Source organism: Mangifera indica, chromosome 8 (assembly GCF_011075055.1).
Source record: "Mangifera indica cultivar Alphonso chromosome 8, CATAS_Mindica_2.1, whole genome shotgun sequence".
Taxonomy (NCBI): Eukaryota; Viridiplantae; Streptophyta; class Magnoliopsida; order Sapindales; family Anacardiaceae; genus Mangifera; species Mangifera indica.
Window position 1 is genome coordinate 12,301,646 of NC_058144.1, and position 22,574 is coordinate 12,324,219.

General features: G+C 32.8%; 1 long non-coding RNA gene across 1 annotated transcript; it reads right to left on the bottom strand.

Moving 5' to 3' along the window:
- Positions 1-9,794: 9,794 nt before the first annotated feature.
- Positions 9,795-20,651, bottom strand: LOC123222353. The gene is made up of 3 exons (XR_006503616.1): positions 20,559-20,651; positions 11,067-11,165; positions 9,795-10,170 (listed from the first exon to the last, which is right to left on the bottom strand). It is a non-coding gene; the product is annotated as an uncharacterized LOC123222353 (long non-coding RNA).
- Positions 20,652-22,574: the final 1,923 nt, after the last annotated feature.

The following is a 22,574-nucleotide window of genomic DNA, read 5'->3' on the forward strand; positions in this document are numbered from 1 at the left end:
AAATCGATTGAGCCAAAATGCTAGATCTAACAGCCTAGGTGTTTGCACTTAAGTGAGGGTGTTAGAGATTCAAATAAAAAGGAAAGAAAAGGAGTTTCACATCTAATTAATAGAACATAAGAAAGTGGTATATAAGTATATAAATTGGACCTTAACATAAGTCAATTGGTTTTGTGTAATATAAGTTTCAATCTTCATACTTGTAAGCCCAATATATATTTTCAATATGATATCAGAGCACAAGCTAAACGGAGGGTTTAACAGCCTAAGTATTCCTAGATACAAGTGACAATGCACCCAACCAAAGATCGGCTGAGCCAAAAGGCTAAGTCTAATAGCCTAGGTGTTTACACTTAAGCGAGAGTGTTGGAGACTCAAATAAAAAGGAAAGAAAATGAGTCTTATATCTAATGAATAGAACATAAGAGAGTGATATATAAGTGTGTAAATTGGACTTTAACACAAGCCAATTGATTTTGTGTAATATGAGTTTCAATCTTCACATTTGTAAGCTCAAATATATATTTCTAGCATGGTATCAGAGCACAAGTCAAACAGTGGGTTTAATAGTCTAAGTGTTCTTGAATACAAGTGACAATACACCCAACCAAAAATTGATTGAGCCGAAAGGCTAGATTTAATAGTCTAGGTGCTTGCATTTAAACGGAAGTGTTGGAGACTCAAAATAAAAAGGAAAGAAAAAAAGTCTCACATCTAATGAATAGAACATAAGAGAGTGATATATAAGTGTATAAATTAAACCTTAACACAAACTAATTGTGATTGTAATTCTAATAGTGATATTATCAATTAATTTATAATTAAGATCCCGTATATATCATGTCATTTAAAAGAGTCTTTACAGAATTTCAAGTCAATTAATCAAGCTTAACTCTGATTAATTATAAATCATGTGTTCCATAAGAATTTTAGACATTCATGCACACGTTTAATGTTTTTCTTAAATACAGGAATCTATAATTATGTTGTATATTGACCATGGTAAGAAAAGAAACTTTTATGTATGAAATTTCTTTCAAACTAATGTCATGTTTGCACAGAAAAAAAACTCGTTTTAAAAATGAACTTTACGCCTAAATCTATGTTTGCACAAAATCTATGTAATTCACTTTTTTGTTAAATTTATTGCCTAATGGGTATTGTTAGATCAATATGGGAAAAAATATTCGTTTCTTAAAAGAATTGTATTGTTATGTTGACTTTGTAATGTCATGAGCAATTTTCCCCTTACCTAGTTAAATATAAATGAAACATTTATATCATTATTATTTGAACCAGAAATAAATAATCTTAATTTATTGGTTTTCACACCTACCCCCCCAAAATTCTAAACTCTTGCCCTCGCTGTAGTTACCAAAACCAGCATAAGCCTTTATACGTATGACTAAAAATTAGCATAAAATTAGTAACCTAACTGTTCTTAATAGCAAATGTTACAGTTATTTTTTCAAAGTATAAAACTCAAAACTAGTTTTTGCCTTGAGTTTCGGTTATGAGACCCGAATCCAACGGTGAGAATTGGGATTAAATCGGAGTAGAAATTTAGCAGGAAAGGTGATGACAATGGGTGGCGTGGGTCACGTGCAAATCTGTGTGGAAGAAGAAATATGAGATTGACAGAAAGCCTAGAGGGTGCGGTAATTAAGAAAGTGAAGTTGAAGTTGGAAGAAAAAGCCATTACTCCAAGCTCGGCACCTAGGAAGCTGTGGTTGACGAGGCTCTAACATCTATGTATTTCCACGTGCGTTAAGGGCGATTTCCCATTCATTCCTCCCACGCTCCCACGTGACACCAGCATCAATTATCCAATCCAATCTTTTCTAATTTTTATTTCTATAAATTATTATACTAATTTTACGAATATTTGTAAGAGTGATCAACAATTTGGCACCCAAAATTTGACAACAAACACTTTTCTACCTATTGAATAGATAAAACATATTTTTTCATTTAAAATTTAACTTCATTAACAGAAAAAAAAAATGTTTTTAATTATTTATAGACATGAAAATTGATTGAAATACCATTATGCCTGTGAATAATTTGAAAACGGAGAAGGGAGAAAACAGGAAACAAAGAAAACTATAGTTGTCGTAGGCCAAATCCGGATTGCATCTTGATCTGTCAATGACAATAGAGTGATTGTAAATCCATAAGTCAAGGTCGCATTTTGGTTAATATGACTCCGATCATATGTTAAAGACCAGGTTGCTATAACTAAGAAAAGGATAGTCGCCCACTAAAGAGCATGCCATTTTTGCGGCTGCTAGGATGATAGATATCGCTTTGGAAGAAGAACAAAAGACATAACTTACCCGTTAACAGTTGAAAAATACATTGTAGAAAGGGCTTGGATAAAGCATATCTTTGAAATGAACCCAAGTGAATTAATTCAAAGGGAAATTATTAAAAATGGCCAAAATACCCTCCCACTAAGCAAAAATGTCCAAAGTCACTATTTTTAAGCAAAAATACCCAAATTCACTATTCCTAAGCAAAAATGCCCATGACTTTTTGTAAAATATCAAAATTACTCTTCTCTTCATTTATATAAACCTCCTCACTCACTAGAAGGGATTAAATGAAATTTTATTAAAATTATGGGGGTATTTTGATATTAAACATTATAAAAGCATTATAAATTTCTCAATGAAATTTTAGGAATAGATATTGAGAGGTCAAATGAAATGTTATTAAAATTTAGGGGCATTTTGATATATCGACTCATATTTTTCAGATTTTTGAAGAATTTTTTGATTATTGCCATTCTAGGGTTTTTCAACTTTTAGAATTTGAATTTCAGTTCCGTTTTTTTGAATTTCACCGTTTTACGATATATCGACTCGTATTTTTCAGATTTTTGAAGAATTTTCCATTCTAGGGTTTTTCAACTTTTAGAATTCGAATTTCAGTTCAGTTTTTTTGAATTTCACAGTTTTACGATGTATCGACTCGTATTTTTCAGATTTTTGAAGGATTTTTCTATTGTTGCCATTCTAAGGTTTTTCAACTTTTAGAATTGGAATTTCAGTTCTGTTTTTTCGAATTTCACCTTTTTACGATATATCGACTCGTATTTTTCAGATTTCTGAAGAATTTTTTGATTGTTACCATTCTAGGGTATTTCAACTCTTAGAATTCGTTCTTCAATTCTGTTTTTTTCGAATTTCACCGTTTTACGATATATCGACTCGTATTTTCTAGATTTTTGAAGACTTTTTCTATTGTTGCCATTTTAGGGTATTTCAACTTTTATAATTCGAATTTTAGTTCCGTTTTTTTAAATTTTACCGTTTTACGATATATAGACTCGTATTTTCCAGATTTCTGAAAAAATTTTCGATTATTGTCATTTTAGGGTATTTTAACTTTTAGAATTCAAATTTCAGTTCTGTTTTTTTATTTTCTTTCTTTCAGGATACACCGATTCGTATTTTCAAATTTTTGACTGATTTTTTCATTGTTAACATTCTAAGGTATTTTAACACATAAAATTCGAATTTTATTTTCGTTTTTTTGAATTTCACCGTTTTAGGATATATTGACTCATGTTTGATAGTAACATCACTCAAATCACATAAAAATGAAATCAAATACATATTCATATATAATGACAGATAAAATATGTCATACACATACGCACATACAATAAATATATACATAAGAACATATGAAAAACGATAAATAAACAAGCTAACTAAATATACACCCGTGAGCTACTTGATATAGTGAAAATACAACTGCGACGTAAAACGTCGACGCATGGAGGTAGATGACTCTCAGGGAAAATCGACACTCCGTGACAACGCTAAACACTTAAAAAATCGTAACATAAAAACGCCACAGTCACTGGAGCCCTCCCCCTGCTGAGGGACATTCGTCGCTCGATATAACACGAGGGGATCACATCATGGAGTCCGCCCAGAAGATGTCCAGAAGCTCGTCGCATCTAATAATATGGGTATAAATGCCATGCATGGTCGCATCCGCTGCTCCAGACACCCCATATTCCCCAAATATGATTCTTCCGAATCGTACACCATAATCGACCACTCATAAAAATCTAGATAATGCAGTACGCTGTGAACGACATATTAGGTCTGCCCAAAAGTGTCTGGACTCATCAGGGATTCACAGATCACCTTCAACACGTTGTCTTTTAAGAGAAATATCCTGCAACAATTTTAAAAATTCGTCAGACATTCATAAATAGCAAATATGTAAACAAATGTCTTCATGAAAAAAACATAAAAAAATGAAAAATAGAAAACAATAAAAAATGAAATGACAAAATTTTAAAAATAAGATTTTGAGTATCTTAAAATGGTCAAAATAAAAAAACGAAACTGAAATTCAAAATCTAAACGTTGAAATACCCTAGAATGTCAACAATTAAAAAATTGTTTGAAAATTTGAAAAGTATAAGTAGATATATCTTAAAACGGTGAAATTCGAAAAAACGAAACTAAAATTTGAATTCTATACTTTAAAATATTTTAAAATGTCAATAATTGAAATATCGTTTGAAAATCTTCAAAATACGAGTCGATATATCCTAAAACGGTGAAATTCAAAAAAACGGAACTGAAATTCGAATTCTAAACGTTGAAATACCCTAGAATGACAACAATCAAAAAATCATTTGAAAATCTGGAAATTACGAGTGGATGTATCCTGAAAGAGCATAAATCGAAAAAACGAAATTGAAATTCGAACTTCAAACGTTGAAATACCCTAAAAGGTTAATAATCAAAAAATCGTTTGAAAATCTAAAAAATACAAATCGATGTATCCTAAAAGAACGTAAATTAAAAAAACGAAACTGAAATTCAAATTCTAAACGTTGAAATACTTTAGAATGTCAACAATTAAAAAATTACTCGAAAATCTAGAAAGTATGAGTACATATATCCTCAAAAGGGCGAAATCCGAAAAAACAAAAATGAAATTCGAATTCTACACGTTGAAATACCATAAAATGTTAATAATTGAAAAATCAACTGAAAATATGAAAATATGAATCGATATATCCTGAAAGAACGAAAATTGAAAAAAATGGAAGTGAAATTCGAATTCTATACTTTGAAATACCTTAAAATGTCGATAATCGAAAAATCGTTCAGAAATCTTCAAAATATGAGTCGATATATCCTAAAACAGTAAAATTCGAAAAAACTGAACTAAAATTCGTATTCTAAACGTTGAAATACCCTAGAATGATAACAATCGAAAAATCGTTCCAAAATATGGAAAATACGAGTCGATATATCCTAAAATGGTGAAATTCAAAAAAACAGAAATGAAATTCAAATTCTATACGTTGATATACCCTAGAATGTCAACAATTGAAAAAATGGAATTAAAATTCGAACTCTATCAGATAAAATACATAAGAATGTCACTAATAGAATAAATCGTTCGAAAATCTGGAAAATATGAATCGATATATCATAAAATGATGAAATTCAAAAAAATGAAACTGAAATTTAAAAATACGAGTTGATATATCCTATAAACGAAAAAACTGAAATATTGAGTGAAATTAGGTCATTATATAGTAAAATGTTTCCAAAAGGCACAAAAATCAAAAAATTGAATCTCAGATTCGAAAACTATATATTGAAAAACCCTAAAACAAAAAAAACGGATATAAAATTCGAAAACTACACGTTGAAAAACCCTAAATATAAAAAATATCAATTTACACCCCTAAAAAATTTATATTACATAGGTCCAATATTTATCCCTTGCCCCCTCAGTAATTTCCAAATCTCTTATCGCCCCTACAGTTTCAGAAAAGTAAAATTTCCCCCCAACCCACTGTAATCACCGGCAGCCCACTGTGACATGTTAAATTTCACTGTGACATGTTAAATTTAAGGAGAACCCACACTGGACTAATTAATTATTGCCATCTCCCAAATGTTTTAAAAAACCACTAAACCCCCCTAACCCACTGTCAATGTCTCTTGACAGTGGGATTTTTCGTCCCGATAGTGGGATTCACTGTTCCCACTGTCGAGCTGCCGCAAGCTTTGGAGGCATTTTCCGACCAAAAATCGATCATTTCGACCTCAAATTTCAACATAAATCAAATCTACATAAGCTATAACACAAAACCCCTCAACAAATTCAAACAAAACAGCCAATAATCAAAACATTTTAAGCATTGTACAAAATCGAAACCCTAAAATTTCAAACCGCAAAATCTCACTCAAATCTCAATAATATGAACAATAACTTGATTCAAACAAGATTACGAAAGACATACTAACCTTCTTGACCATTTTAGGTCGTCGGAAAGCAAGAAAATCGTCGAAAATCCGCGTGACAGTGGGACAGTGGAGAGACAACGTTTTTTCATTGGATTTGCACAGTAACCGCCTCTTTTTACCGTGGGAAATTTCAAATTTTTGCCTTGTTTATATATGGGGCAGTTTGGTCATTTCACAAATGTTGGGCATTTTTGCTTAAACCTGGTTATTTTGGGCATTTTCGCTTAGACCCCCTTAGTTTTGGCCTTTTAATATAATTTCCCTTCAAAATAACTCATAACAAGCAAATTTATATTCATTTGAACATACTTCGTAGCCCAGATCAAGTGAACATAAAAAGACCTAATCCCCTTAAAAACAAACAAATCTTAGTTGCCCTGCTCTCAACTACTGGATTTTAGATCTTGGAGCAATACCAAAAAGAGTGAGCTTGTAAGGTTAGGAAGCAAGATAATTTAACATGCTTATTTTCATTATTTTTAAACTAGATGAAATCAGTCTATTCAATCGATTAAACCATAGGCTTGTCTATAATCTAGTCTAGTATCACAATCTGATTTAGCTTATATATGAATATTGATTTGTTTGAAATTTGATCAAATTTGGTAAACCTGTTGAATAAAAAAAAAACTATTTAAAACCAATAAAATCAAGTTTACATAATATTACATAATTTTTATCTTATTAAAACTTAAAAGAGTTACAATTTGTAAGATCTTAATTGAATTAATGATAAAATTTGTAATTGATTTTTTTCTTTATCTATGTAATAGAATGTTAATTATTTAATTAACATATTTGAAATTAGAGATATTAAAGTAATTTCCCTAAACAATAGGGTTTTAAACAAAATTATCCAATTTTATATAACTAAAGCAAAAATCCCCATTAACATGAAATGACCAAATGTCCTCATATATAAACAAAACAAAATTCAAATCCCCACCCATAATTTTCCCAAATCACTATTCCGAAAACTAAGAATCCTGGAGTTCTTCCACGGGTTTGACATTCTCCACAAATTTTAGCTTTTTCAACAACATTTTTAACGCTTTTCGACGATAAAAATGACAAAAAATATGAGTACATTATCTCTTGTCTTGTTTAAATTATTTTAATAGTTAGATTGCACCGACTAGATGAAGATTTTGGGCATTATAAGATTAGGACTTTTTGTTTTGAATAATTGATTTTGTGGATTTATTATTGCTTGTTTTGAGTGAATAAGTTGAGGGCTATTATGCTTTAGTAGGTGTAGAATTGTTTATTATTGAAATGGTAGTCGAACAATGTGTGTTTGGTAAGAAAATATGAATTTATGATGCCGGCGCTTCTCCTTAGGGAATCCTGAGGTGGATAAATATCCTTTGAGTTGGATTGATGCTTAAGGGGAGGGGGAAATTTTGATTTTTTAAACAGTATTCTCGGGTGTCCTCTGGGAAAGGGGGAAAATTTTGATTTTTTAAATAGTATTCTTAGAGGACCTTGGGGGAGGGGAGAATTTTGATTTTTTAAACAATGCTACCTTGTGAGAGGAGGAAATGTTAGTTTTTTAAATATTTTGAACTTGTGGGAGAGAGGAAAATTGTTAAAGGGGAAAATTGATAATTTTTGAATGGTATGAGGAAGGTATGAGAGTGACAGTTTATATAGAAGTGATCAAGAGTATTATTGACATTTAAAAAAAAAATTGGAACATTTTTGGTTAAAACTTAAAAAAGAGAGTATTTTTGCTTAGAATTTAAGACATGAGGCATTTTTGTTTAATTTCTCTTGAAATTATGTTTTATATATTTCATATGTTTAAAAAATATAATAAATTTTTAATATTATTTAAAAATATATAATAATTTGACAATATGATAAATTGGTTGGTTTTTCATTGAATCGATTAAACCACAAACCAATGATATAATCAATTTGACCATCAATTTAGTTTTAAAAACATTGTCTATTTTGTTTTCAAAGGATAAGAAAGATAACTCAGATGAGGACGCAAATTGTTGCTAACTCTCTTCCATTTTGCTTTTTTCTGGGGGTAAGGCCTCACATTTAAAAGAAAATTAGCTTATAATTTACATTAATACCAATAATCCGATGAATTATTACTATATGGCTTCCATATCACATCATTCATTCACATTTACAAAGAAGGCCAAATTGTTGGAAAATTGCACAGATTTTTTCAACATCTCCCACATAATTTTTATGTTTCTTCTTACAAATATGGAAACAAGATAACTTTTGACAAAATCAAAATCATATTCCCTTCAACTTCACGACCATTGCAAGGCCTCTATCATCCCTTTCCAATTAACAAGTTAGCTCAGTCACTGATGAACTCTATTTATGTCTCACTTTACTACCTTCAAAACCTGTCATGTTTTGTCGTTCTCTCTCTTCACTCATCATTGCACTCCCCTCTTCTCTTTCTTGAAAGTCGAACCCTCAAATTCTTCTTCTTCTCCATTGTCACAATGACAATCATCTTCTCTCTTAAAATTTTTATGTTGTATGTTTTAGTTGAACAAGGGTCAAAGAGTCAATTTTCGAAGTAATAGGGGTTGACATTTCATCTGAAAGGACAAAATGATCATTATATTGTTTTAAAAAAATTTTGGGAAGCTAAATTACTTTTATACCATTCTATAGTTAGTTTTTCATTAATAAAATTAAATTTTCAGTGAAAAGGTGTAATTTATGCATTTAATGGATATAAATATGTTTTAAAGTCAAACCTTGGATGAAAAAATGTTAATCACACTATTTATATAAAAAAAATTCAAGATTAGTTGATAAAGCATTTTGAAGTTTCTATTGAATTCAGGAAATTTTAAAAGAGAATTTAAACATGGATTTTTTCAAGGTTAAGTTGTCTAAATTGTTACTATAAAATTGCAGAAAACATTTAAAACACAACTTCCAGAAATAACCTAATAATTTATAGTAATCAGTCCAAAATGGTTCAACAAAACAATTTCCTTGATTACCATATGTTTTTTGTTTCTAATCTAACTTGACTTGGTCACAAAGTGGTACTACCAAGGATTAAAAAAAGCAAATAAAATATTACACTGTACATTAGATTATGTAGGACTTGCGCACAACATTCGTCATTAATAAATTATAGAGAACTTACTCATATACTAGCAATATTCCTTTATATAAATATAACAACCTCTGATACCAATTCAGGAAGTATCGAGTTTCTTTAGAGCATTGCATGAAGATAAATTGATGAGTGTAATTTTGACTCTGTGATTTCTTCTTCAAAATTTCCAACTTTGTCCAAAGAATTACAATGATCATCACAACTGAGAAAGAGAGAGACCATGTTGATTATAACTTTTTTTTCTTGTTTTAGAAATTATTTTTTATTCTGATTCTTTTGAGCTTTGTTTATGTGGGTTCCTTCCTAGATATAACTAATTCTTTTCATGAATGGAACAGGAATCCTTGCAATATTATATTTGAATAGAGTTAAGTAGGTAAAAGTCCTAATAAGAGAATTTTGTATTAATTATTAAACTAATTGGTAGATGATGATAAAACGAAAAACAAAGCATGGTTGTTTGAGCTAAAAGAGTCCAAAGAAGAGTCCTCTTTTCCAGGATGAGAAGGAATATGCAAGTGGTGGTGACGTGTGTGTGGTGTTAATGAGAGTGGTTAGAGATTGACCAGCCGTGAGAAACGCTGCCTGCTAACTGCATTGATTCTTCCTGTCTGCACCTTGCTGGCAATGGTGGTGGGCAGCTTGATGAAGCTCCAAACACAAGCAAAGCTCCCTCAACTCAACCTCCAAGGTCAACCAACACGGCCATCCTGAAGCTCACGGGTTCTTAGATATGAGCCCAGCCAGCTTGTTTGGCTTGAACTGCATTGATAAACTTAAGCTTTATATAAATGAAAAGCAAGTAAGAATACTACACAAACAAATTTTCCAAACAATACAATGTTAAATTGTTATAGAATGAGAAATAAAATAAATGTAATAATCATCTAACAGTGTTGTGTAATATAATTATTGAAAGTACCTGTATATCTAGTATTATTAGTTGACTCGATCAAGGCTGCCCAGTGAATATGCCATAATTACATGACAATGAGGTAGAAGGGACTACTTTGATAATGTTTTTATTACAAACATCTGGGATTGATTGATGTTCTAATAATCCAATCCTAGGCAATGTTTTAGCTCTGGGATTCACTGAAAGTATGCAATCTTGTGATTTCTCATTTGGTTTCAGATTAGATCACAAACCTTGCAATACCAATATGTGTGATCTCATTTGATGTCTCTCACACGACAAAGTCTTACAATCACACCCAGCAAATGTGCAAAACCTATTGTCTAAGAAACAAGGATAGCATTAGAAGTTCAAATTTATTTAGTCAGTTAATGCTTTTTATTTTTTTAGCTTAGCATATTTCAAATTCACCAGATTTGTATCCTTTTAAAAATGTTTATTGCGTTTATTTTTTCTGTATCGATCATTAAATTATGAAAGATTATGATTCATAAAATATATTTTTGTTTCATCCTACAAACTTTCATAAAGATATATAAAGATCTTACCAGATCTAAAACAGTTTTTAATGTGCTAATTGTGTAAAAACTCATAAATATTATGCTCATTTCCACTTGTGGAGACTCTGTGCCCCACTCAAAACAGTTGTGATTGTCATACATTGCTTTAATTCAGAACATCCAATACCAACTATCGTCTACCAAGTAGAATAGATATCTATTATAATTTCTCCATAAAATACCTTAAAGATGGAGGATTAACCTTCAATAATCAAGTCCACTGTACATACGGGAGTACAAGCGTTCTAGATGTATTAGCTGAAATTGATGCAGTTGTCAACCTGAAAAAGAAAAAAATGAAAAAAAATGTGATGACCAAAAACTGAACCCAGAGTGATGGGTGAATCTGAAACTTCTAGTGACCATACTGATGTTACAAAGTTAATATACTGACACAATATGCATAGATATTGGAACAATGAATTATTTTGGGAACAACAGTCTCAGTTAGATCAAGCTTGGGTGAAATTTAACCAACCCGGCTATCTGCTACATTTTAGTTTATGCATGTTTGTCTTGACTTATTAGTTACTTGGTGGCAAAACAATCAGAATGAGAATAGTGCACTAGCCATCAGTAATGATGAGCCTCTATCACTTTCTACTTCAAGGCATGTGCATACAGTACACTAGACAATGTGTATTACAACTCTCAGATCCTAAGAGCTTGCATTAACGTAACCACACTCAGACTTGATAGACTCAATGATCTTTCATTTAGTTTGGGCTTTGATAGTATTTGTGAGAGTCAAGATCAAGTGGTAGCAATTGCCTACTGAACAACTGTTATACTTATTTTGTAAAATTCATTATGAAAATCACCCAACAATTGACTAAGAAATTAATTACGACACTCCCAAGCTACTCACCAAATGCATCACAAACTAAGTTATCTGCTTGCGAATTCGGAGAAACAACTCTTAGAAATTGTTAGAGCTCAGGTATATGTAAAGAAAATTAGAAGGAACAAAAACATCAATCAAAATGAATAGACTGTGAAAATGCTAAATGGCTCTAACAATGGAACTACAGGTGGCAAAGGTGAGAATTCAACAAGTGGCAACATTTTAGAAATAATACAAATAGCAGATCATGACAGAAGAAAGCCTACAGGTGACAACATTTCAGAAATAACACAAGCTGTAGTACATCAGTAAGAAAAGAGGGATGTCTAGAGAAAAGAGGGAACCATGGTAATATTGGCTGATGAGTTGGTGAATCAAGATTGGAGAAGCAACAGTGGAGAGAAAAAAAAAAAGAAAAAGGGCCTGGAGAGTATGGAGAAGACACGAAAGTCATTTGAAAAAAAAGAAGGTTAAGGAGAGAACCAGCTCCTTGAAAGCTGAAAATGGATTTGGGTTATTTATGTTGGTTTTAGTTTGCCTTTTGTAATTGTTCTGACTTATTGTATGTAAACAATGATGTTGATGATACTAGTCAGCCATTGAGTTCTTAATATAATTTCTCTTCTGTTTTGGATTTAGCATGAGAAATGCTCGAATATGATGTTATTCTTTTATTCATATAACGTGATCAGTACAAGTAGTTATTATCTATAATATTATTTCAAACAATGTTACATTTATAGTCTCTAATATCATAGAAGTTCCAAGTAATTAAATAGTGGCCTTGTGAAGATCTACAACAAAGACAGGGTTGAACAACACAATTAACCTCTACATACTCCAGGTTCTTATCAACTGGTATCAGAGCATAACGAGAATGGAGAGTTGAGTAGAAGGATTAGAGAAAGAGACGACGGTAATTTGGGAGAAGATGTCAGATGTAGATAGACGATTGGAAGAACTAAACAGAGATGTAGGGATTAAAATGACTGAAAATCAAGTTACGATGAAAGGATTGGAAAGTAGCGTGGAGGTGATGAAAGGATACCTTAAAGACTTGAAGGAAGCCATGGTTAGGAGAAATGAGGGTGACAAAAGGAAGACTCCTATGGGAGCTGGACCTTCTTCATCTCAAACGCCTGCTTAACAAAACACAACACCCATTAATAGGGAACCATCTCTCTTTCATGACCCATCCATTAGGGAAAGGCTCGCACCTTCGTTGGCAAGAATGGAGGAGTTAGGCAACGATGAAGAAGCCACGAAAAATGATAGAAATGATAACATTTATCACGAAGGGACCAGGAGGGATGTCTAGTTTCGACAGTTGGATTTACCATTTTTTGATAGGGAGAAAACCTTGGAATGGCTGGAAAAGATTGAATGTTACTTTGATGATAACAAAATACCAGAACGGGAGAGAATTACGGTAGTGGGAATGTGTATGAAGGTAGCAGCCTTTCACTGGTTCCAATAGAGGAGATGTAGGTAACCATTTGATGGTTGGAGAGACTTTTGGAGCATGACATTTAAACTTTTCTACCCAAATGACGAACGAACAACTTAAGAGGATCTATTCTCCATTCGTCTCATCGATTCAATTAAGGAGTATAAGTGTTGATTCAAACTATTATCAGTGGAGGTAAAAGAATTATCGGATAACACATTGATGGTAAGCTTCTTGAATGGGTTGACAGAAGAGCTTAGGGAGGAGGTTCGTTTATTCCAACCAACAATGTTGGAAGAGACTATGAAGAAAGCGCAAGAAATAGAAAGGAAAAATACGATGATAAAAGACAAAGCAAGTAATCAATCCGAAAAGCTTTACCCAAAAACCTATCATCTGCTGACCCGTCACACTTTTACCTCAAATCCGAGCCAAATATCCACTACTAGTAACTGAGCTTACTATCCAAATCCCCAGCCCACTGCTTCCAATAACCTCAACCCATCTCATACATCTATTGCCTAACCCACTTGTCCTATAGCTAACCCACCCACAAACCTAAATTCCGACCCAAACTGCCCCCTACTAAGTTTTCGTCCATTTGGCCAAAACAAAATAGAGAATGCTTTACCCTACACCAGTGCAATGTCATCAATGAGAGCTCCCATCCAATCGTTGGCTTTAATTTCCAATCAACGACACAAATACAACTTAATGGTTGTTGGATAAAGAGTATCGATCCTAGATAGAAAAAGGGCTATGTTTCAGATGTGATGAGAAGTACACGTCAGATGTGATGAGTGTAATGATATCTTGCGAAGAAGAGTTAGAAAAAGATGATAAAGAAGGGATAGAGGAATTAGTGGTAGAAAAGAGGGAGTTAGAGGCAAGTTTAAACTCTAGCTCTATAGTGGGAATTGATTCCCCAAAAACAATGAAATTCATCGAAAATGTGAAAGGGAAGTAGGTGCTAGTGTTGTTGGATAGAGGTGCAACACATAACTTTATTTTAGATAAAATGGTGACTGAATTACAAATTCCTATTAAATTTATCAAATTCATAGTATTGTTAGGGGATAGCTGAAAAGTTACAGGAGTTAAGAGGTGCAAAGATGTTGAGTTGATGGTGTAGGGAGTTAGAATAGTTGGAGTTGATTGGACATGATACTTGGAGAAATTATAATAAATTTTCTTCTTTTCAAGTTAGGAGGAATGGACATGATACTTGGAGTTGATTGGCTCAGTTGACTCGAAAAAGTGAAGTTAACTTGGGGTAAGCAAACTATGCGACTCGAATGGGAGAAGCAAAAAGTGGAATTGAAGGGGGATATTTCATTGTTGAAATTGGAGTTTTTGGTAAGTACGCTGCTGAAAATTGTCACGAATGAGGGTCATGGGTTTTACTTAAAATCAAGAGAAAAGGCTGATCTTTTGAGTATAAAGTTGACAAAGTCCTTGCTTTGGTGCTTTTGCTGAATGAATTTGAGGATTTATTTAGGGAACCCCACGGATTTTCTCCAAAAGGAATAGGGATCAAGCCATTCGCTTGATAAAAGGAGCATCTCCGTCAAACTTGAGGCCATACTGTTATCCGTATTTCCAGAAGAACGAGATTGAAAGAATTGTAAATGATATGTTAATGGCAAGAATAATACGACCCAACATAAGTCGTTACTCAATCCTCGTGTTGTTAGTAAGGAAAAAGGATGAAGGTTAGAGATTTTGAGTGGATTACAGAGCATTGAACCAAATAACCATACTTGATAAATTCCTAATTCTAGCAATAGATGAACTTTTTGATAAACTAGTAGGAGCTGCGACTTTTAGTAAATTAGACCTTCGATCGGGTTATCATTAGAAAAGAGTGAAGGAGTCGAATATAGAGCAAATAACATTTTGTACGTATGATGACCACTACAAATTTTTAGTGATGATATTCGGGTTAACGAATGCACCAGTGACATTTCAGGGCTTGATGAGTGATATATTTCATCCTTATCTACAAAAATTTGTGTTGGTTCTTTATTATGACATTCTAGTCTACAGTAAGAGACTTGATGATCATTGCCAGCATCTTAAGAAGGTATTCGACTTGTTAAGGAATCATTAGTTGGTGGTTAACAAAAAGAAATGTCAGTTTGGTAGAGACAAAATAAATTATTTGGGCCACATTGTGTCGCGAAGAGGAGTCGAAGTCGACCCTAAAAAGATTAACGATATACAAAATTGGCGATCACCTTATGACTTGCAAGATTTGAGAGGTTTTTTGGGATTAATCGGATATTACAGAAGGTTTGTTTGTGGGTATGGAAAAATTGTCGAACCTTTAACTAACTTATTAAAGAAAAATTCTTTCAAGTGGAGCAGTGAAGCACAGGTAGCTTTCGAAGCCTTTAAGAAGGTTATAGGGATGGTTTCGGTGTTAGCAATGCCTGACTTCACTAAAAAATTCATTGTTGAAACTAATGCATCTAGGTTCAGGCTAGGAGCAGTTCTTCTGTAGTCTGGGAGATTGATTGCATACTTGAGCAAGGCACTGTCACCTCGAAACAAAGAGAAATCAGTTTATGAATGTGAACTAATGGTGATCGTCATGGCCTTCCAAAAGTGGTGTCATTATATGTTATGGTGGCATTTCCATCATAAAATTGACCAAATAAGCCTCAAGTTCCTGACTGAATAGAAAATTGTGGGGCATGAGTAGCAAAAATAGCTAGTAAAAATGTTTGGATTCGACTTTGATATCATCTACAGACCAGGGTACGAGAACAAAACAGCAAATGCTTTATTAAGGAAACCAGGTACTGATAGGGAATTGCAAGCTATGTCTTCTTATGTTCTTATGTATACTCAAAGATGATAAGATTCGACAAATTATTTAAGATTTATTGAAGGGTTCTAATTCACACAAAAGTGATAGTTTGAAGAATAGAAGTTTGTTGTATTGAGGCAGAATGGTGGTGCCGCACAAGTCCAGGTTGGTTCTAATTGTTTTGGTTGAATTTCACTATTCTCCTATAGGGGGCATTCTGGTTTTTTTAGGACATATAAAAGAATATTTACAGTCCTTGGGAAGGAATGAAGAGTGATATCCAATGATTCGTAGCCGAATGTGAAATGTGTCAATGAGCCAAGTATGAGAACATTTCTCCTGCAGGACTTTTTTAGCCTTTTCCCATCTCTTCCAAAGTTTGGGAAGACGTATCCCTAGATTTTATAATGGAGTTACCAAAAGTGAAAGGTTTTGACATTATGCTCATAGTGGTTGAGCGGTTAACCAAATACAAACATTTCATAGTTATACGTCACCCCTATACAACAAGAGATATCACTGGCATATTCATTAGGGGGATTATTCAGCTTCACGGATTTCCTTGCACCATCATTTCAGATATGATCATGTTTTTATGAGTAGTTTTTGGTTTGAAATGTTTAAAGCATCTGGAACAACACTCAAATTTAGCTTGGCCTACCATCCTCATACTAACGAGCAAACTGAGGTGCTAAACTAGAGTTTTGAGACTTATCTCAAATGTTTCTGTTTTGAGTAATAGCGCATATGGCCGAATTGGTTATCCTGGGCTGAATATTGGTTCAACACCATATTTAATGCCTCCACGGGTATGACACCATTTAAAAAGGTTTACGACAAGGACCCCTTACCACTTCTGAGGTTGGTAGATAAGCCTTCAAAGATAGACGAAGCGAATGCAATGATTAAACAGCGAAATGAAATATTGGACAGACTAAAGGGGAACTTGCATGCTACCGAAAGAATGAAAAATATGGCAAACAAGAACAGAAGAGAATTAGATTCTCAATGAGTGACCAAGTCTTTTTAAAGCTATAGGCATATAGGTTTTGATCTTTAGCTACGAAACCAAACGAAAAATTGCAGCCTCGCTACTATGGACCTTTTGAGATTGAAAAAAGAATTGGATCAGTTGCTTACAGATTAAAACTTCTTGAGACAGTGAGAATTTATCCTGTCTTTCACGTGTCACAGCTCAAGAGGTAAGTAGGACCTTCAGTGCCAAGTCTACCCCTTCCACGTTGCTTAAATGAAGAAGGGAGCTAGAGGTCCAACCTGAAGAAGTTTTAAATTTCAGATATTCATAGTAATGGGATTTGGAGCTACTCATTAAATGGCATAATCTACTAGACCATAAAAATTCATGAGAAATGTACAAGAACTTAATTCAGACCTTTCCTCACTTGCACCTTGAGGACAAAGTGCCTTTGGATGGGTGGGGTAATGTTAAAGCTCGGGTATACGTAAAGAAAATTAGGAGTAAAAACATCAATCCAAATGAACAGGCTGTGAAAATACTAAATAGCTCTAACAATGGAAGTACAAGTGCCAAAGATGAGGATTCAACAAGTGGCAGCATTTTAGAAATAATACAAATAGCAGATTATGACAGAAAGCCTACAGGTGACAACTTTTCAGGCTATAGTACATTAGCAAGAAAAGAGGGATGTGCAGAATAAAGAGGGACCCATGGTTATATTGGCTGATAAGCTAGCGAATCAAGATTGGAGTAGCAACAGTGGAGAAGAAGAAAAGAAAAAAGGCCTAAAAAGTATGGAGAAGGCACAAAAGTCATCTGAAAAAGAAGAAAGTTGAGGAGAGAACCAACCTCTTAAAAGCTGGAAATGGATTTGGGTTATTTATGTTGGTTTTAGTTTGTCTTTTGTAATTGTTCTGACTTATGGTACTTGAGTTGGCAAAATTAGAGTAAGAAACCATAGTTGAGGGAGAATCAAGTCGAAACCTGTTCATTAAAAAGACTTCCACTATTGGTTGTTTCATCTATCACTACTGTTTCTACAGTTTCAGACAAATTAGCTTATGATCAGGAAGCACCTAATCGCTTACCACCACGACAATTAGTTGGTCAACCATGAAGCCTCCAACAATATTCTTTAGTATGTCCAGGTTTCCCACAATAATCACATTTGAGGTGATCTTTTTCTGATGTGCTACACATAAGCTAATGAATGTAAAAGACCACAATTATACAATTGAGTAGTTATCCCTTTGATTTGTACATAAAAGAACAAATTGAATATCACCTTGCATCTATTAATTATTCTCAGCTATAAGGGTGTCACACAAGGCATTGAGTAAACAAATAACACTTGACATTGGAAAAAACAACATCAATGGCACAATTCATGCGATGATTTATGTGCCTTTCTCTTCTACAAGTTTAATGTTATTATCAGTATTCAGTAAGTTCATTAACTTGAAAGCTAAAACTACGAAAGAGAGCTCTTTATGGTACCAGTGAGACAAAACTTATGATAACTTTAAAGCATGTAAGAAATCTTATGGTATGTAAGCTACGATTTTGTCACATTTATTAGTCTCTAAGGTGACAAAATTAGTCATTTTGATTTCACCTAAGAGTAAAAAATCTCTATTAGGTTAGAACTAACATATTTTATGAGCAAGCATGGTCAATATAGTTGATTTTCATCAAACTCCTATGAAATTCTAAATAAAGTTAAGTAATTGGCACGTAGATTTCATGCAAATATAGTATTCCATTCTTTTGACAGGGTACTACATAGCATAGCAGAATGTAACCATACAAAATAGCAGGAAACAGATTCTCTATCAGTCTTAACAGAATAATATCCACAGGCCAGAAAATAATCTTTGGCCATTATTTCAGAAAAAAAATGAAATCTATTTATTTTTACAAGAGAAAAATGCATGGTATAGAAATTGTCATAGAACTCAGTGCTTTCTCTGCTCCAATGTAACGCAACTATTCAACTTACTTTAAACAATACACTAAAGTAACCATTATAACAGATTCATGGAAATGAAATCGTGTGATTCCTCTTTATAATGACTAAAACAATTTGTTGCTAAACTCATACGTGCCATATAGAAGTTATACAATTTAGGTGATCTAAAACTACATATTGACCTCCTAATATGATTTATAAACAAAGGATATAATTTTAATAGAACTAGTGAAAGTATGATTCACATCAATGCTAATTATTCACATTTGTTGCCTTGCTTCCCTCACATAGAATTGTTGTCTCCACAAAACCTTAATTAAGATTTAGTTGCTTGAGTTGAATTATGTCCTCTGCATACACAAAACAGACATAAATTTTGATTGACTCTTGAATGAAGTACACAGTTAGTGATGTGATATTATTTCTATTGGGACCATTAGATAAATAAGCCAGCATCAAATGGTGATAACAATGCACTTGTGACTTTGAATTAATAACCAAAACAATTGAAGATAGACTTATCATTAAACATTCTTTATCTTTGGTTAACAAGTACCATTCAACTAACTTATGTTTTCTTAATTTCATTTTCACATTATAAATAACTGAGTCATCCATACGATGGGCTAAATCAGATTCAGTAAATTAAAGTGAATCCATTGGCATTGATACAATATTGACCAACATATGCTATGATTCAAAAAAATAAGCAACTCAATCAGCCTGGTTTTGCAAACCTAAAAGAAACTAATTATCATCATTTTAAAGTGTTTCTAAGAAAATTTATAAAGCAAGGGCTGGACTTGTGACAAACAAGCAATACTTCTACAAACTCATGTGAGCAAGACAAACCAGAGACACCACAATGAATGTGATACCATTTTGGCAGACTGGCAAGAGAATCCGACATAGCAAGACATATCATTTTAAAAAACTTCTACTAAGTCATGTGGACAAGGCATACCTAGAAACAGTGCCCATGAATTTTTATAACATTTTAGTAGATGAGCAAGCGAATCCTAAAATATAAGGTATTTAGTTGTAAAAAAGACTAGAAGAATGTTCTCAGTAGTTTTGAGTGCCTGACATTTGACAGAGCAGAGTCCTACCTTAGAAAACACCCTAAATACTTTTTTTGGTTATGTTATTCCTTTCTGATTTTGTCCACCCTATTTGGTCTGTATTAACAAACACAAATGCGCTTGAAGACAGTGCTATTAACAGGTTTTCTTGAAAATTGATACCCAGCTTTTCTTATTGATAAGGAGACCTTTAGCAGCAGGCTAAGAAGATTATTTAACCTCCCTTCATTTAACAGCAAATGATATTGGCAAGTTGCTCGGATTACAGAGAAAATGTAACTGCTAGCACTGATACTACTATTACTCTAAAATGGTTCAACACAAGTACCAGAATAACAGACCATGATCAATGTATGATGTGCTTATCTTTTAGGCTTTTTCTTTTTCCAAGTGAGCCAATATACAACTCAAGGATCCTACAAGCAACCATTCGTATTGATAATTACGTATCCCACGAGAAATTGAATGAGACAGACGATGCAACAAGGGAAAAAAAAATGCTGTAGCTTAATACTGATAGAAGAGAGAGGCATAAACATACCAGCTGAAATCTTGGAAGCACGGCCATTCAATGGCCCTCTCGAAAGCCTGGCTATTTTAAACATCACTAAATAAAAAAAAAGTTGCCTTTTCCAGGAGCCATTTTCTCTAAAATCCTGAAAGAAACAACAAATGCCAGTTAAATTCCTCTGAAAAAATCAATGTTACCATGAAGTAATCACTGATTTTTTTTTTTTAAAAAAAAAAAGCCTCCAACTGAGCCGTAGTGACTGGAGTCCAGAAATGGGCATTCTTCTTTAAAATTTGGAAGAACACGACTACATAAAGCTAAGTAAATTATAAAATAATAATAATAATAATCATCAAATGAAGTGAAAAAGAGTTAGGCCTAAATTAACTAGTGCTTATTACATGTAGGACAAAGATGGAAAATGTTAATCAATGAAGGCTAGCATTATAAATTTTTGAATGTCAATAAAACAGTGAAATTATTAAAAAAATATGTATATAACAGTAAGATTGAAGGAAAGACAGACAGACCTTTTCAGGTAATTGAATCGAGAAAAGAAGATGAAGGTGAAGTTGAAAAGCAACTCACAAATTCATAGACAAGTGCACTCCTCATTGCTTTTGACTAAAATAAACTATTTTATTAATAAATTTTAACATAACAAATTTATTAATTATTTTTAATTTTTCATTCTATATAATTGATTTCACCCCACTTTTATATTACAAGTCTTAATTTTTCTATACCATTCTAATCATTCCTTAAACAAAAAGACTTTCAATGAAAAGATACATCCAGTGCAGGGAACCATTTTGAGTTTTGTAATGAACATCTTGATCCAAATAACTTTATTTGCCACTTCAGAAAGGGTAATGTACTCAGACTTCATTATAGAATCAGTATTTATACTTTGTTTGGAGTTTTTCCTCTTAACTGTACCACCATTCAAACAAAACATAAATGTCGATTGAGATTTAAAGTCATCTTAATCAATTTGAAAACTCGTATCATTGTATCCTCTCAAAATGAGCTTAGGGCCTCCTTTATAAACTAAAAATATATCCTTAGTCTTTCTCAGGTATTTTAGGATACTCTTGACAATTATCTAATGTTTTTCACATAAATTAGATTGATATACGCTACAAACACTCAAAGACATATGAGACATCAAACCTAGTACATAACATGATGTACATGATTTATCCTATTATAGACGTGTATGAGATCTGACTCATATCATCCCTCTTAGATTATGTTTGGAGACATAGCTCTTTTGAAAGATATACACCATGGGACATGACAAAAAATCTTTTCTTGGATTCCTCCATATAAATATAGTAAGCACTCTGTCTATGTATGAAGTTTTAACTTAGTCTGAGTAGCCTACGTGATTTATCACGATAGATCTTAATATTGAGTATTTAGGCCATTTCTCCTAAGTCTTTCATAGAGAAGTACTTGTATAACCAAGTCTTTACTATTTGGAAGTTGAGTACATCATTCCTAATAATCAATATTTCATTGACATACAATAACAGAAATACAATTATACTTCTACTAACCTTATTATACACACACGATTCATCTTTGTTTTTGATAAAGATGAGCTTATGTGGAGTTTAATCAAAATGAATGTTCTAGCTCTTCGAAGCCTGCTTGAGTCTATAAATGGACCTTTATAACTTGTTTACCTTACCAACCAATCTAGCGAGAACCAAACCATAAAGTTACGTCATGCACATCCTTTATAAGGTTACCATTCAAGAAGGTGGTTTTGACATCCATTTACTAAATTTCATAGTCATGGCACACTGCAATTGCAAGTATAATTTGGATAAACTTTAGCATTACAACCGATGAAAATGTTTCATCATAGTTAATGCTATGTTTTTTAATGAACCCTTAGGTAATCAGTCATTTTTATAAGTATGCACGTTACCTTATATATCAGTTTTCTTTTTGAAAACCTATTTGCACCTTATACGTTTTACCATTTCAGGTGCATCCACGAGAGTTTATCTTAGATTTCATGGCCTCAAGCTATCT